Source organism: Mustela nigripes, chromosome 5 (assembly GCF_022355385.1).
Source record: "Mustela nigripes isolate SB6536 chromosome 5, MUSNIG.SB6536, whole genome shotgun sequence".
Classification (NCBI taxonomy): domain Eukaryota; kingdom Metazoa; phylum Chordata; class Mammalia; order Carnivora; family Mustelidae; genus Mustela; species Mustela nigripes.
Window position 1 is genome coordinate 15,849,522 of NC_081561.1, and position 17,824 is coordinate 15,867,345.

General features: G+C 43.8%; 1 protein-coding gene across 6 annotated transcripts in view; it reads right to left on the reverse strand.

Moving 5' to 3' along the window:
- The window catches only part of ATXN1 (ataxin 1), a 401,017-nt gene that overhangs the window by 147,870 nt on the left and 235,323 nt on the right, over positions 1-17,824 (reverse strand). For all 6 annotated transcript variants that reach the window (XM_059399501.1, XM_059399500.1, XM_059399497.1 and 3 more), the window contains one exon: positions 5,443-5,569. The gene's annotated coding sequence lies outside the window, so the exon portion shown is untranslated. The remainder of the gene's footprint in view (positions 1-5,442; positions 5,570-17,824) is intronic.

Below are 17,824 nucleotides of genomic sequence, written 5' to 3' on the forward strand. Positions count from 1 at the left end.
GGGTGAAGCTGAAAACCAAAAAAGACCACATAAGACTCTGCTGTGCACCGAAGAGCTCAATCAGAGCCTTGAAGACACACAGGCCAAGTCACAGGCCAAGTCACGGGGCCTTCAGAAGTGAGGACGGAAAACAGCTTTCTCTTTCTCGCTCTCTCTCTCTCTCTCTCTTTTTTTTTTTTTTTTTTTTTGTGAGAATGCTAGAGAATGTGGTGTCACAGATGGCAAATCTAAAAGGTACAAATTGCTAGACACGCAGGAAATTCCCAAATCACTCTTATCAGAGCGTGTGTATGCAATTCTCTGACTCTGGGGACTAGAAATTCAGGTGCCATTTTTCGAAGCTTATAAAGACGGCATAATGCTGTATAAATGGGCACAGAGGTGTGTATTCGGGTCTCCCGGTTTCTTCCTAGGAAAAACCTAACTTCTGCACTCAGAGCAGTTCCTCTGAAAAGGAGGGGAGGTCCATAAACAGACAAAATGCAAGGAACCTTTATTCTTGCCATCCTCGAAAGCAACGTGGGATGATGATAACTTAAGAAAGCCTTTGTGAGGGGCACCTGGGTGGCTCAGTGGGTTAAGCATCTGCCCTCGGCTCAGGTCATGATCCTAGGGTCCTGAGATCGAGTCCCGCATCGGGGTCTGTGCTCACTGGGGAGTCTCCTTCTCCCTCTGCCTGCCACTCCCCCTGCTTGTATTCTCTCTCTCTGACAAATAAACAAATAAAATATCGAAAGAAAGAGAGTGAGAGAGAAAGACTTTGTGAAGGCCCTCCCTCACACCACAGGAGATGCTAGGTGGCCTTACTTTGTGTCAGCATGCCATATCTTTGTTCCAAATGGTGCCTCATCCAGCAGTAAAGACAGGGCAAATGATGCTACTCAGTAAATGGTGAGTTTCTTTTTGGGGAGAGAGCTCACTTCAAGGCTGGCTCCCGCTCTCAGGGGCGACGAAATGACGTGATGGGGAGAGACCAAGCTACCTCCATTCACAGAATGCCAGGGCAAGCTGCTCAGAAAGAACTGATAAGGCAAACCACTCAAATGGAACATGAGAGGAAATACACACAGGGCAGGATTTTTTTAAAAGAGTATCAGAAAATCCCCATACTCTATTGATAGTTCTATAAAACTTTTTTAGACAAATTGTTTCCTTTCTCACATTTACTTATACACATCACGGACATTTAGTATCAACTTCTAAGTTAAAGAAACTAGATGGGTCTCTCCACGGCATCCCCTGCCTGATCACATTACTATCTGATTCAAGCAGGTCTCATCAGAACCATGTTTATATTCCTCCTTCTAATGGGTTAGCCCACACGTGGGAAGTCCCAGCGTACATTAACTTTCTCCTTGGACATTCATTCAACAACTATTTGCTGAGTGCCTACAATGGGCCAGATGGCATTTTAGGTGTTGTGGATTCAGCTGGTAACCACCACCATCATCATCATCATCATCACCATCATCATCATCACCATCCTCACCATCATCATCACCATCATCATCATCATCATCATCACCATCACCATCACCATCACCATCATCACCATCATCATCATCATCATCACCATCATCATCATCATCACCATCATCGTCATCATCATCATCGTCATCATCACCATCATCATCATCACCATCACCATCATCATCATCACCATCATCACCATCATCGTCATCATCACCATCGTCATCACCACCATCGTCCTCATCATCATCACCATCATCGCCATCATCATCACCATCGTCATCATCATCATCGTCCTCCTCCTCAACATCACCACCACCATCATCACCATCATCACCATCATCATCCTGCTTTCATGGGGCTTACAGTCTAGTTGAGGGGATGGATGATTAACAAATAAATATATAATATATAAAGTGCTTAAAAAGAAAACGAAGTATGCTAGCTGGTACAGAGGGGTGGGGTGGGTGCTAGTTTATGTAGGTTAGGAGAGGCTGCTTTGAAACGGTAACTTGAGAAGTCCTACTTAAGGAGGCTGAGAAGCTTAAGAAAAAAATAAAGATCATTGCCTCTGTGCATATATGCTAAGCATATATATATGTATACATATATGTATGTATTTTTTTTTTTTTAGAGAGAGAGATTGATGGGGGAGAGGCAAGGGCAGAGGGAGAGAGAGAATCTTAAACAGGTTCCATGCCCAGTGCAAAGTCCAGTGTGGGGCTCAACCTCAGGGCCCTGACAGCACAACCTGAGCTGAAATCAAGAGTTGGACGCGTAATGACTGAGCCACCCAGGCATCCCTGTGCTAAGCAATATTTGAGTGTGGAGGTGGACAGTTTTAAGAAACTTAATTTCAAAAGCGACTCATATTTAATTTTCAAAAAGACCGATCGGTGGATCCTTAATTTAAACGACTAAAACTATATTCTTAGAAAGCCCCAAAGGAACACCTTTGAGTTATCATGCTATCTGGGAGGGCAGGTATCATGACAGTGACAGACATAACACACATATAATAGCATAAAACTGTGCTCAATATTTTAAAAACAGTTGTAAACTGAAGTTGTGCCGAATCACTGATTTTTAGAAGCCAAACGGGCTAAAATGAATGCCTCATTCAAGCTGGTATGTTATGCAACGTGACACACACAGCAAGAAGAATCACCAGATATCACTTAACTCAACTTTCTCATGTTACTCCTCATAAATTGGGTCCACAGAGCTTTGGGGGTTCCCAGATTCCAAGGTTAAGTGCAACACCATGTGTAAAACCCAGGTCTCCTGACTTGCAGGTCAATTTTCATGACCACCCCTTTCATGTACAAGATACCACATCTTTGGGCCAGTTTGAGACACTTTCTGGACTTTGAGATATCATCTGCTAAACAGACGGTGGCAGATCTAAGAGGTAGCAAATGATGACAGGCAGAGGGTCCGACAGAGGCACTAAGTTTGGGGTGCAGTCTGCAACGAATGCTGAGGACAGAAGCTGCTCATACCAATGGCTGCTACGATGGTTACTCAAATATTTATACATCCACGTTCCTGCGCCATATGCAAGCACATGTTCTTTGAAAAATCTCCTGCTCTCCTGATCATAATGGCACAGGTTTGGGGGCACCCAGGATACCAAAGTAATGAACTCAAGGTAAAAACACACCAAGATCCCAAAAGATAACTAATGACTAAGACCACTAATTTCACAACTTGCTGAGAAAACTGGGATCCTCCCCAATACCCCCCAACAAGCAAATGCGATTTGCAAGAGGAAGTCCTTAGCACTGAAGGAGTTCACTAGAATTTCGTATTTTCTTCCTTTCTCTCAACACACTCTATTTACAGATGGATTTTAAAATTACTTTAGTGGGGCATGTGGCATCTTAAAGTTTATACTTCAGAACTCCTCTGAAAACCTCATTTAATGTTTATCACATGAGCATTTCAAAGCAATATTTTTTAAAAAATCAGATTTGAAACAAAAGCTATTTTGATGACAGTGTCTGTGTTATTCACTTAGATGTAACCTGAAACCTACAACACTATTCCATACAATACTTGTTTCCTAGGATAAAAATGCTTTAAAAAAACATCACGTATTCTAACGGCCATCTCAGTGGGAAAATAATTTCTAGTAAAATATCCCACTACTCTAGGATCCAAATCATTCCTTAATAGTGGGAGAAACTTCAACAAGAGAGTTGTTTTTTTGTTTGTTTGTTTTTAAGTAAGTATTAAAGTGCCTTATACAATACTGTGCCCCTTTTGGGGACATCAAACCAAGATGTTAATTGATCAATTCACAGGTTATTTGCTGTTGCATACAGATTTACAAAATAAAAAGTAAACATGTAGACTTAACAAAGTAACACTTGATGGGGGTTAGTGACCTGTCAAAGTTGCAGACTTTCTTGACCTCAACCATAGGACCAGGGCTAGAATTCAGGTCTGTTAATTCCAGGAGCTGCATGTACATTTCCATGGGAACCAATGTGATCATATGCACAAAACAGAAACACATTAAAACACCAGTGTTTCCCACCATTTACTATGAGGTGCTGGGAGGTTTTAAATTTAGTAAGTTTATTTGAGCATGACTATTTAACCCTGAGGAAATACGGATAAAGATGAATATTTTAATACAAATTTTTAGAAAACCACAAAACAAAAAATATCCAGTGGAAATTTTTTGTTTCAGCGTTAATGCTTTTTCTCCCTGGTATGTGCCCCCATAGTATTGCTCCTTGCTCTTTCAAAATCATTTGTGCAACTGCAAAAATGTAAGTTAAAAATGCCTGGAGAAGTTCCCTGACTGCACTGTTAAGCTAAGAACTTATATAAAATTTTATATAGTATGTCTAAATATATATGTCACATATACTTGTGTGTATATATAAATATATTTATTATATATATAATTATATAAATATATTTATTATAAATATATTGTATATAAATATAAATATTGTATATTTATTATATATAAATATTGCATATTAAAATATGTATTTGTTTATATAATATGTGCACAACTATATGACACGTATTAAATATATATATGTATTGCATGTATATATAGGCATACACACACATGCACACACATGCACACACACACACGAAGTCCTAGTCAAAGTTGGTTCTTCATTTTCTAAAACTTGAAGACAATACACTCATAGCCCATCCCTGGTTTCCTGCAGCTGTATTCTTTCCTGATCAAAACCTTATAAACTTTTTTTTGGACCCAATCTAGCAATGAGGTTAAAATCTCCAGAAAGCAAAGGAGCTGGTCAGATTCCTAAATTCTGCGCAGGAATGAGCTCCTTGCAACCCAGCGTGTGGTCTATCTCTTCAATGACTTGATATTTAATCTCCTCATGAAAAGCAACCAGCCCCTGATACTTTACTAATCCCAAAGCCTTGACCTTGCAATCTGATAAAAACCAGTAAGTCAGCCAATTCTGAGTAAGACAAGCACCCAACACAACTGACTGTATTTGCATACCTCAGATTTTTGAAAGGGAAAAAAAAAAAGTTTCATTCCAAAAACCAACCAACCAACCAACAACAACAATAAAACGTTCCACGAATAAAAATATCAGCTGGGTGCCAGTTCTCGTGGCTGATCGTTCGCCCGGAGGATTTTTACCCACCGAACCCCAAAGAAGCTGGACAGCCCAGCTAAAAGAGTCCACTCTGCGGTGGATTCTGTGTAACTGTCCCAGGACAGGGGGGCACTAACCATTGAAAAGAATCACTGTCTTCCACTCTTCTACACCAGAAGGAAATAATGAGTAGAGAGAGAGGCAAGTTCGCGGCAAATAGAAACAGCACCTCTCTGCTAAAAAAAGAAATTAATTGGATGATCCCTTAGAACTCATGCTCATGCCCCTTCGTTTCCCTGGCTCGGTGACACGCGATGATTCACGGATCCTTGCGAAGCAACCACCCCAGACGCCGCGCGCGTTCACTTACGACATTCACTGCGCGCTGTTCGAAGGTAGCGGGGGCTGAGCCTTCACCATAGAGACTCCCCACAAGAAGCTGGAGCGCTCCCGGGCTCAGGCGTGTTCTTTCTTCCTTCCAGAGGAGTGAGAAATCCCTAGAGCGGGAGTCAAAGAGAAAAAAAAGGGACAGGTAAATGCCCCATCCGATCACTCGGTTATCCCAACAAATGAAGTCTCGTGGTCCATGCCACTCACTGATGACTCGCCCAAGACCACTTTCCAGGACCCTTTCCTTAAAAAAAGCAGCGTAGGACTTTTGCTCCAGGCCCAGGAGACACAGCGTGGCCTCGTCAGCCTTTTCCCTCTGTCCCTCCCCACCATCCCCCCCCCCCCACCCATAAAGTTGAAGCCGGTTCTGGGGCAGTCCCGATGTAATCCCAGCTGAGATGCAAACTTGCAATACGGTCTCATAACACGCCACCTGATTTTACTCTCTGCAAAAGGGAGGGAGCTGGGACGATCACCTCTTGCCATTTTCCTACCTCACTGGGTTGTTGGGAAAATCAATAAGATCACTCTGGCAAAGTACTCACAGTTCCTGAGAAGAAAGGCACTATGTAATCGCCAAGTATTATTAGTGGTCATAAGCCTGTTACTGAGCTCTGAGCCAGAATTTAAAAGCCAGCTTTGGCTAGCCACCAACGGTCCGCTCTCCCTGGGGCACCCGAATGTGCAAAGAAGTCTACATGGGCTGCTGTGCGAAAACGTCCCAGTCACGGAGGGGCCCGGGGAAGCCCAGCAGTGGAAACAGAGCCTTCTGGAAGCTCAGGGAGAAAGAAAGTGAAGGCTTGGAAGAGAGCGGGAAGCAAAGGGAAGGGGGAGGGGGAGGGGGGGGAGGGTGGAAGGTGGCTGACAACTCAGGCCTGTGCAGGCGCATGGTTCTTTGGTCCCTGCCACTGGGCTGCCTCCGATGGCTGGTTGACAGCGCTCAGTGCACTGGAGGTTTGCAGGGCTGTGAAATTTTCCACTTGGCTGTCTGCCATTCCCGCCCACCGAGGGTAACACTTCCACACACACGCCCAGAAGTGCACACCGAGGCCCTGCTGGAGAGGACTGGAAGAGTTTTTGTTTGTTTGTTGCTTTTAAAGAAAAGCCCTATTCATATCCCAATCCTTAATATTTTCCACACCTGGATTTCTTGATTTTTTTTCCCCCCTCCTTGAACACAGAGCCAGGAACGGCGCTGTCTGGGCCAACACGATCAAGTTATTTTGACTTGGGTATTCTTGGGGGACTAGGCTTGAGGTATGGGAACATACGTGACGGGCTTTGGGGACCGTGAGAAACCACGAATTTAAGTGCCGCGCTGGCGCCCTTTTAGTTTCCCAGACAAATCATCCACAAACGAGTTCCCTTTCAAAGCCGCAAAGCACATGCCGAACAAAGACGGGAGGCTCGGGGCTAGCCCTGTAGGAGTGACCCTGTTTTTGAGGGAAAAATGCAGTCCTCATCCCCTAAAAAAAAAAAAGGCAAAAACGAAGAACAGCAAATCTTCGATTTGGAATTGTTAAGACACTGACAAAGTATACCTCAAAAAAACTAAAAAAATGGAAAGAAGGAAATTAGGACAGAAGGGAGATAGGAGGAAGCTGATACAAATATAATTAATGGGGGGCTTTTCGAGTGAATATAGTTTACAAGGTGCTTTCTTCTTCTCCTTCTTCTTGATTGAGGGATAACTGACAGATACTTTTATATTAGTTTCAGGTGTACGAAGTGCTTTCATCATTCATTCATTCATTCATTCACTCACTGGGCAAATTTTTACTTGGTTCTTCCTATATTCAGCAGGGTGTATGTTCATAATAGTGAACAAAACAGCCAAGGACCCAGCCTTTAAGGAGATCACTGCATCAAGAGGAGCAGACAAGAACCAGTGGGTACCATTTGTAGTCCATGTGTGAAATTTGCAAATCGGATAGGCATTAGGAAGAAAAAAGAAACACTGTGATTTGTAGTCATATTGGGGGTACCGCATTCGCCATGGGGCACTTCGGACGGCTTTTCTTACAAAACGACCAGGTGAGAGAAGTTCAGCAGGTCGAGAACACAGCCTCTGCGTGATGTGATCTGACTGGACGGGTACCATTCGTTTCTGGTATTTTATTTTCTCCCCACCCCACCCCCAGCCATTTTAGCTGGGTCTCCTTTATCAAGAAATGAGCCCAAGAGCTGTTGTCAGGACCTTGAAATAAGAGTGGTTTCTTCTTCCCAACTACCAGAACAACAAACACGAGTAATTTCTGCTAGAGGAGCCTGGTTCAAGACAGGTATTACATTTGATGTGACAGGAGAGGAAGCCTCTGGTTTCCTAATGCATCTCATGTCACCCCGTCATCAGTCATCACGGAGAAAGAGAAGGGAGCTCTCTGTTAACACCTGCACGCCACAGCTGGAGTTAAGAAAACCCTCCCCCTACCTCCAAGGGCTAAAAACAGATCGCATCACCCATAAACTTCTGAAAAAATCTTCCTAGTGCTTTGCAGTAGGTTCCAAATTTGCTGGCTTCCTCTTTACTATTAAGATGTTTTTATTATTTTTCTCTGGGACTCCAAACAGCCTTTATGTCCGCGTCCTGTGAGCCTTCTCCTTTGGTTCTAGCCTTGATCATCTGTTTATTTACCCAGGGAAGCAGCAGGATGAAAAGCATAAAAAGCAATGGAAATATTGCGTTCATCTGAAGTGTTTTCTCGTTCCCTATCATCCCCGATCTGGTACAACTTAATCCTTCTGCGAAGGAAAATCAGCTCATTCTTTCTTCATCCGGCAAAACAAAGGCATCCTGGGACAGGTTCATTCATGTCCTCCCTGTGAACGAAGTTCAAGTCTGAAAGTCTGTTTGAAACAAATAAGCCAAACTTCCACTCGAGTCTTGTCCCATCTAAAGACACCCAGGACGACATGGAATTTCTCCTACAAGTTTCTCATATAACCAAAGACATTAAGAATACTTCAAGTTCAAAGTCTCGAAACACAGCTCCTTGTTTTGATTTTGCAGTTTTGACAAACTTCAACAAACTGGGAAAGAAGAGACAGCAGGAAAAAGGAATTCTCCAACCCAAGCGGCCACTACCCCCACCGTCAGACCTGGGAAATGGTACCAGGCTGACAATTGCATTCTGTGGTCCAGAGAAGAAAATGACACAATGCCAAGGTCTCCTTTCCCTGACTGCCTCTAGCACTCACAGCGTCTACCACACATTTGGACTTGAGATCCTTTTCAATTCAGCACTCCATTATACTGTCTTTCTTTTTGCCACTGGATTTACTTAAGTCTTGGAGGTTCAAAAAGTTTATAAGCTCCTTGATGAAAGAAACCTTGCCGTGCCTTTCTTTTGCAAACCCCTCACAGTGTCTAGTAGGAGACCTTGCATTTAAATTAAATGAACCATAGCCAAAACCTGTTCTACGACTTAAACTTTACTCCAAAGGAATGCTCTACAGCTTATCATTTAAGCCCTTCTTCTGGGGTCCTGTAGCTCCTATGATGTCTATCATCTACATGAAAACCCTCCATGAATGGGAGAACAATTAAGTTACAACTTCCCCTTCTGTCTTTTGTTTTCCAACCCATTACATTTGGAGTCATTAGCGACTTTTCAACAGTTCCCATAAATATCCTTGATTCTCGTAGCTTCCCAAGCCTCTGTTAAGAAAACCCTGGTGGTATGTGGAGGGGAGGTATGGATGTTCTGAGGCAGGGGCCCTTGAACCTGAACCATTATCAGAAAAATCTGGGGGTCAGGGCTCCTGGGTGGCTCAGCCGGTTAATGTCTGTCTTTGGCTCAGGTCATGATCTCAGGGTCCTGGGTTCGAGCCCCAGCAGGGCTCCTTGCTCAGCAGGGCATCTCCTTCTCCCTTTCCCTCTGCCCCTCCATCTGCTTGTGCTCTCTCCCTCTCAAATAAATAAAAAATAAAACCTTAAAAAAAAAAAAAGAAAGAAAAACTTGGAGGTCTTAAGAAACGCCCAGAGGTCACAGATGCCTGGGTTCCCTCCTTCCCCAATGTCTCCGTCATTAGACCTGGTGGGGGGTGGTGTGTGGCGCAGAGAACTTGCATCTCTAACACGTTCCCGGGTTTTGCTGGTGCTGCTGGTCCACGGACCACACTTTAAGAACCATGAAAGCTAAGCCTGCCCTAAAGATTAAGACTTCCAGTCAATGATCTAGCCAGACAGAGGCCACAAATCTTTCGGGTATATTTAATCACTCTAAGATGGCTACAGTGGAAAGAGGAACACCTGTCTGGTCTAGAGAGGTGGCAATGGCAAAAAACCCCCCAGAGGCCCACATACCTTATAAGCTGGGGGAAATTTCTGTTGCTTTGGTGTTGGGCTGTTGTCTGCTCTCCCCTCTACTGGCTCCAACCTATCTGGGTCAATTCTGCCCTCTTTCTCCCCATGGGTCTTCTTCTCTGCTGGAAACTTCTTGGCCAAGACACTCAGCCACTGCTATCCCTAGGAGATGTTCCCAGATGGCTGTTGCCTCTCTCCTGTTCACTAACGAACATGAGACTGTGGTATAAATTCAGTGCTGGTATTATACCAGATAGAGCTCAACTTGCCTCCTAAAAGCAGTGGCCTTTCCCTCCCTGACTTCTCTTCCACTCTTTGGTTACGGCTTCTCAATAGTTCCTTCAGTTTCCTTTAACTTTAGTTCAGTGGACGAGCATTTCTGCCTCAACAGTGTCTTTCTGGAGTGACCTCTCCCCATTCTTTCATTATCTGGGTTGGGGTGGTCTTACGTCTTGGGTGCAAAGATGGGCACATGACCTAGTTCTGGAAGATTAGAATACACATCCCTTTCACTATGAGGACTGGTTTTAGGGACAGGCACATAATCAAAGCCAATCAGCTCCTCTCTTGGACACGCTGGAACATGAAAGTGTGGTTCTCCTAAGAGCTGTTTTGCTCCCTTGTGAGGAAAACCTATTTGAGAATGAGGTTCTGTAACAGGGAGCAAACCCAAGACAGAAAGTCCAATTCCTGATGACGGTGAGGTGCCTTGGATCCAGCCATGCCAAAAGTGAAATTTATCCCTGAATTTTTCAGTTATGCTGTGAGAGACAAAAATCCACAGTGGTCCCCTAGAAGCCCAATGTCCCAGTGCACACACACCTTCTCCTAGTTATTCACTCAAGCACAAATTCAGCGGCTGCCACTGTGAGGGGATTTGGCAGCTAAAAGTAAGGACCCCAATCAATGGACCTTAAAAGAGAAAGGTTGTCCTTGGTGGGCCTGACCTAATCAGGCGACCCCTTCCTAGGAACGGGCTCTTCCAAGATTGTGATTCAAAATGAGAGGACATATTTGGGTTGGGGGAGGGGCTTGCACCCCATGAAAAGGTACCAGAGAGGCACCAGCTGACAGCCCTGGAATGGGGGTCTTAGACCTACACCTGCAAGGAAATAAGTTCTGTCAATTACCACATCCTTGAAAGAGGATGGTGGGCCCCCGATGAAAATGTGGCCCAACCAACACCTTGATTTCATCCCTATGAAACCTTGAATGGAGAAGCCAGCTAAGCTAGGATAGGTGCAGAGGCAAAGATAACAGGGGTGTGGTTTGAAGCCCCTAAATGACGGTAATTCGTTATGCAGCAATAGACAACAAATATATATGAGATACAACAAATTTGGGGTGTTTTCTTTTTGGTTTTTGTTTGTTGTTTGTTTAAATCACCTTGAGTTTCATTTGTCTCTTATAACCAAAATATCCTAGTCCTCTTGATTGCTCCCTGGCGGTACTAATCTGGTGTCTTCCCATCACTCTGCTGCTCCTCTTTTCCGCTTGTGTCCCCTCTTGTTACTCCTTCTAGACCCAGGGTATGTGTTCCCCAAGGTGACACGCTCAGCCCTCTTCTCTTTCTTTGCCAATTTCCTTTTCTTGCCTCGAGTTTTTCAACCTGTACCCTGGGCCCTGGCATCTCCCCCTTTCAAGCTGCTGGATTAAGCCAGTCTTCAGAAATCACGTCTGTTTCAAAACTTCCCATTGTTGCCCCTGAGCCAGGGCTCCTCTTTTCTTTCTGACTCTAGCTATGGGCACCACTGCCTTCTTCTCTTCCTCCCTGCGCCCCTTCGCTGTCGAGTGTCATGGAGCCCGACCTCCAAGCCCACGCCACCAGGCTGGCTCAGACCCCGTTCCTCCACCAGCCACTGGCTCCCGGGTCTTCTCGCCGGCAGTCTTCTCCCTGCGCACCCTGCGTGGGTCATCCCCGTTGGATCGTACTTCCTAAAGTAGATCAGGTAATACAACTTCTCCATACTGTACCATCACGGGTTCCTACAGCGTGTGGGAACTGTCCACAGTCTGATGGCAGAGACCCTCACAGTTTGGTCCCTACGTGTTTTCTTCCTGATGCATCTCATCCCAGCCAGAGGCGCTGCTCCTTCTTCGTCTCTAAGCTCCCATTTCCACGCCACAGCTTGGAATTTAAGCCACGGCTCCCAAAGCCCACACAAAGCCTTCTTTCCCCCTCACTCTTTCCTCCAACCTGCTATCTTACAACTTTCTCACTCATCTGTGATTTTGCTTTCTTCGATTTTAGCTACCTTGAGGCAATCAAGGTCCAAAACCCCAGGATCCTCCTTCTTTTTTTTTAAAGATTTTATTTATTTATTTGACAGACAGAGATCACAAGTAGGCAGAGAGAGAGAGAGAGGGAAGCAGGCTCCCTGCTGAGCAGAGAGCCCAATGCGGGACTCGATCCCAGGACCCTGAGATCATGACCTGAGCCGAAGGCAGCGGCTTAACCCACTGAGCCACCCAGGCGCCCCCAGGATCCTCCTTCTGATGTACGGTCAGAAGGTCAATGCCTACGTCATTCACCTCACTGTGCCCAGTCCCGGAGGACATTTACCATCTCACCTCATCCTACAAAGAAGGGTGAGTACAGCACAATAAGATATTTTGAGAGACCGAGACCACACTGACCTAACTTTTCTTATAGTACACTATGAATTTTCTACTTTGTTATTAGTTATTATTTTTTAAATTTATTAGTTTATACATTATAATTAATAGATCACAAATAAATTTATCATTTGTAAATTGATTAATTTATACATGAAACTTTAGCACAGCTTTGCATGTATAGGAAGAAAAAGAAGTGTATCCTGGGTTTGGAACCATCCATGGTTCTGGACATCCACAGGGGTCTTAGAATGGAGTCCCTGTGGAAAATGGGGCACTCCTGTGCCCTTAAAAAAAAAAAAGTGAACTCTGACAGTTTTTTTATTCCTTTGCCTTAAAATAGTAATAATTTTATTCCTTATGTAAGACAGATAACATTTCCCCAGTCAACTGCGGGAAACTCTATGAAGTCAGGGCTTGAATCTGCCTTCTTGGTCAGAGTGCTTTTATAAATGGTAAACGATAAATATTTATCAGTGAACTAAGAATGGGATATTTTACTTTCACTCTGACATGTCTCCTCTACTCTGTGGTTCCAAGACAGGAGAGCTCCCTTTCTGGTGACTTGAGAGAAAAACCATTACATAAGCCTCTATGGAAACTGCTCAATCAGTGATATGTTGGGCAAGAGCCTCCTTTTCCAACTCAGGACCAAAGCGGACTCTGTATTTTTGTTCTGAGGAAGAAAGAGAAGCAACCAGCGCTGCTGGAAATTGCAGAGTTCAGAATCACCTCCTCTAGGTAAGCAGGCTCAGCCCAGCAGGGTCCCCAGCCTCTGTCTCCATTCTGCTCACAAAAGAGCATAAATGTCAGTCACGGAGGCCCCAAAGCTCCTCTGTCCCCAAAAAGCAATGAATGTCAATGCAGAACTTTCCCGAGGGGATGGTGTTCGGCCTGATTTTAAGAAGAACTGGAGGAAGGGGAAGGGCCACATGAAGCCTGGAAGGAAGGAATTCTGAAGAATACGATGGATTCGTCACCTCGTGGGACCCCCTACTCAATCCACATTTGATGATTTGTGTGACTTATCCATTATCAAATCTTTTTCCAAACTGGTAATCCTTGGATTATGCATTGGGTGGCATCTGGGATATTTTCTCCTGATATTGACCGGTTTGTGTTTCGGTAATAAAAACTAAAATTATTATGTGTCTAAAGAACACATCATCGGAGACATACGTACGCTGGGAAAAAATCCTGTGACCAAACTTAAAAAAAAATTCTAATTCCTGTTGATTCATGCCATGGTTTCTCTCCTACTATGTGGCAGAGCTTATCACACAAAGTAGAGCTTTGCCCACACACATTAGGCTCAGCAAGTGTCTATGTGCAGACTACATCTCCTTACCAGCATAGATCAAAGTTTACTAAGAGATAATAATTATGTATCCAGAGAAAAGTAGGTCTGCATAGCAAGAATAAAATGAAAATACAGATGAGAAACATGCCGTCCACATTGAACAGCTGTAGAACGATTATCTCTAGGAAATCATAATTTTTAAGACCAAGATGGCACGTGCTCCTTATTGACAATTTCTTCCTGGCCTTATTTGTTTAAAACTTGGCGAGCCCATCAGAAGGCTCTTGGCCCAGGACACGAAGGAATCTTGCTCCAGAAGCCCAGACAGCATACTGAGGCTCCACATTCTATGGGTTATGAGCCCCTTTCCCACCACAATGAGTCATCACACACCTGTTCTCTGAAGGAGTTGTGTTCATGCCTGGGTGCTGCCGAAGGGCTTGGGAGAAATGGGGAAGGTGAGGAGGGGCCCTCTCTTTGTGGGTTCATCAGTCACAAAAGCAATTACAAATCAGGAGCAGTGAGAGGGTCTCCTCTGGGCAGAGTGCTCTGATTTTAACTGGCTTTCCATTTCTGCTCTTTTGGCTCTAGGACAAAACTGAGTAAATTAGACCAAAATTTAGAACACAATTAGTAAACATTCTAAGAAAGAAATGTAAATATTTCCCTCTCGTTCTCTTTTGACATAATATTAGGAATGCTATGATAGCATCTTCATTTGATTTGGTCTGACTTCACAAAATACTTTCTTTCGATGGGTCAAAGGAAAATGACAAAGACAGAATCCACATACCCCTCCACCTCCCTACTTTTGAACAGATACAAGTAACAGAATTCACCGAAGGTATTCAAAACAGAACTCTGAAAGCATCCTATCAAAGCCACAACTTCGTTTCCATTTAATGAAATACTACTATGTAAAAGCACGGCTACAACTCATGCTTTAGAAGTAAGTTTGAGTGTGGTTACATGAAAAAGGCTCTTCAAAGATTTTTTAAAAATAGAATTATTTTCCCAAACTCAAGATAGGCACAACTACCCAACTTCTGCAGAAGGTTCAGAGAAGAGGACTTTCTGTAATTTTATTAGGAGAATCTCATTTGTCTTCCTTTTTGTCTGCTTTACTGAATTAATAAAGCCAACTAATATAAAGACCTATGTATTTTTAAAAATATATTTATTTGAGAGAGAGAGAGAGAGAGAGAAAGCATGAGTGGGAGGGGCAGAAGGAGAGGGCGAGAGAATTTCAAGCAGACTCCATGCTGAGTGTGGAGCCTGGGGGCTCTATCTCACCATCCTGAGATCATGACCTAAACTGAAACTGAAGGTCAGATGCTCAACCGACTGAGCCACCCAGGTTCCCCCACCCCCATGACCTTATATTTTAATCTCTTTTTCATTCTATTCCAAGTAGCTGCCTCCTTGTTTAACTATTACAACTTTCTGATGCAATCAGAACAAAAGTATTGCAGGACAAAGGGGCTATTGTAAACTTCTCTCCTTTTAGAGGAGGCTTAATAAAACTATTCTAGCCTAAAACCTGAGATTTCAATGGTCTGAGCTGTAAACACCAAGTAACAGAAACGCCACTTGGCATGAAATCTGGGGATTACCTGTTGAAACACCAAAGGCAGGCATACTTTGATGTGGGTTACCTGGTTCCGGGGAACTACCAAGAAATACAATTATTCTTTTTTCTATGAATCTGGAGGTGAAGAGAGGATACCGTATTTGGAGTAAAGATGATCCACGGGTGGGGTTGGGGGAGCCCGGGGACGGGTGCTGGAGGGCCTGTGCATGGCATGGGCCAGCTTGAGCTAGTTACAAGTTACACTGTCTAAAGAAAAACCTCCTATCCCACTTGCTACAATGTTCAAAGGCCAAACAAAGGGAAATACCAAGTATTGTTTTCTGAGCAAAGGACAGCCCCCCCCCAGCTCCCCCCGCCCCCGCAAGATACAGCCATGATTTGCCTTCACAGTCCTGAAACACCATCAAAATACCTAACGATGGTGTTTCATCAAAGATCCCAAGGAGTTTCTTGTCATGAGCATTCTAAAAGTTCCCTGCATCTCTTTAAAAATAATTATTAAAAAACTCCACAGACATAGCAACATCTGTTTGTCACATGGCCTGAGAACACACATTCTCAGGGAACAGAATTACCCCCCCCCATGTCTACCAGAAGAAAGAATAAGGGGTTTTCTCCCCTCCTCCTTCAGCCTCTGGGTTTAGGGGTTTATCCTCCTATCATGGCTCAGGGGATTCTCACACTTAGCAACTCCCAACATATCCAAGGAGGAGAAAATCTCTCGCTCCTTAATTGTTTTGTCGAATAAGCTCTCAAAAGTTCATTTTTGTTACCTTTTTTCAGGCAAAATAAGAGGCCTTTTACAAAAATTCTATTGCTAAAACAATGGCATTCTCCCGGGAATGACTTCGTTATGGAAATGAAGTGACAGCTTCTTTTATCTAACCAGGCAGAAAGTCTGCATTTATAAAAGGCATTCAGAGCACTCAAGTGCTGTGTGTGGGCGAGGAAAAATGCTATTTTTAATTCAGATTGCAGCATTCCTCCCATACAGGTCTTTCAGATAATCATAATCATAATAATACTGATCTACAAAGAAAAAAAAAATCCCATTTCTGCTGACCCCAGCAGAAAAAGAGTGGAAGGAAAAAAAAAAAGAAGAAAGAAAAAAGATTAGAATGACAAATACCGTTTCCTTCCACATTTGGACCACTCCTTAGACTCAGAGATCAATCTCTAAAGCTTTCAGAGCAATCTATTATCCGGAATTAAAAGCACTTAAACTCTGTGAGTAACAGCATCCCATTTCACACAAATTTACATTTTTGTACGTGTGACTTTCATTGTGAGTCTGCAGGAATCACCGGGGCCTGCCGGGAAATACTGGGTGAGCTCTTCCATCTGTCCTCAAGAGTTGACAGTCCTTGGTGAGGCAGTGATGGAGGAGTCCGTCTATGTGACATGGCCACTTTGGAAACCCGATGTCTAATTTCAAAACCTGGAAGGTCCCCGAGGCACCAAAAGGTGTCTGAGCTTCTGTCTGTGCAAATGCACAGCCTTCCAGGTCAGATTATGGAATCTACAGATGGAGATTGGCAAACAGTCCGCCATACCGAGTTGGCAAACAGTCTGCCATGTTCCTCCGAATGGCTCTGCTGGGGACCAAAGCCTAAGGAGGGGTGATGGATGGAAGTTCTGGTAGGGAAGAGGAGACCAGTGAGGATGATGCTACAGAAGTATGACATTGGAGAGAAAAAAAAGTCTTAGCATCAGAGTGGAATTACAAGGCTAACGGATGGAGCAAGACCTCCAGGCATGGCTAAGTGATTGGTTTATGTCCCCTTGAGCAGAATGAGAGATGAGACAACAGACAGGATCAGAGAGAGATTTTGTAATTGAAGTAAAAGTCACGGTAAAACCATTTCAATCATCTGTGAAGTGTACAATGCTGTGGTTTTTACCATTAGCTCATTCCAGAAGATTTTCATCATCTCAGGAAGGAACTCCATACTCACTCTCCATTCCCACCTCCTCCTGTTCCTGGCCACCACTCATCTACTCTCTGTTCTATGGCTCTGCCTATTCTGGATGTTGCCTATAAATGGACTTCTGTACTATATGGCCTTTTGTGCCTACCTCTTTCCACTTAGCATCCCATTTTCAGGATTCATCTAGTACTTTGTTCCCTTCCTGGTTACATAATAGTCGGTTGTAGGTAGAGACTGTATCTCTATCAGCGGATGGACATTTGGGTTATTTCCACTTTGTGGTTATTAGGAAGAGTGCTTTGAACATTACTCTACCTACTTTTGTTTGAATGCCTGTTTTCAGTTCTCTTGGGTGTACACAGAGGGATTGCTGGGTCATATGGTCATTCCATGTTTTATATTCTGAGGTTTTCCACACTGGCTGCTCCATTTTCTGGAAATGTATGAAGTCTCCGATCTTCCTTCTTTGCTAACATCGGTTATTCTCCTTTTATTATTCATTATGGCCATCCCGGTGGGTATGAGGTGGGATCTCACTGTGGTTTGGGCTGCATTTTCATAGCCACTAATGATGCTGAATGTCTTATCAATTGCTTGGAGGCCATTTGTATATCTTCTTTG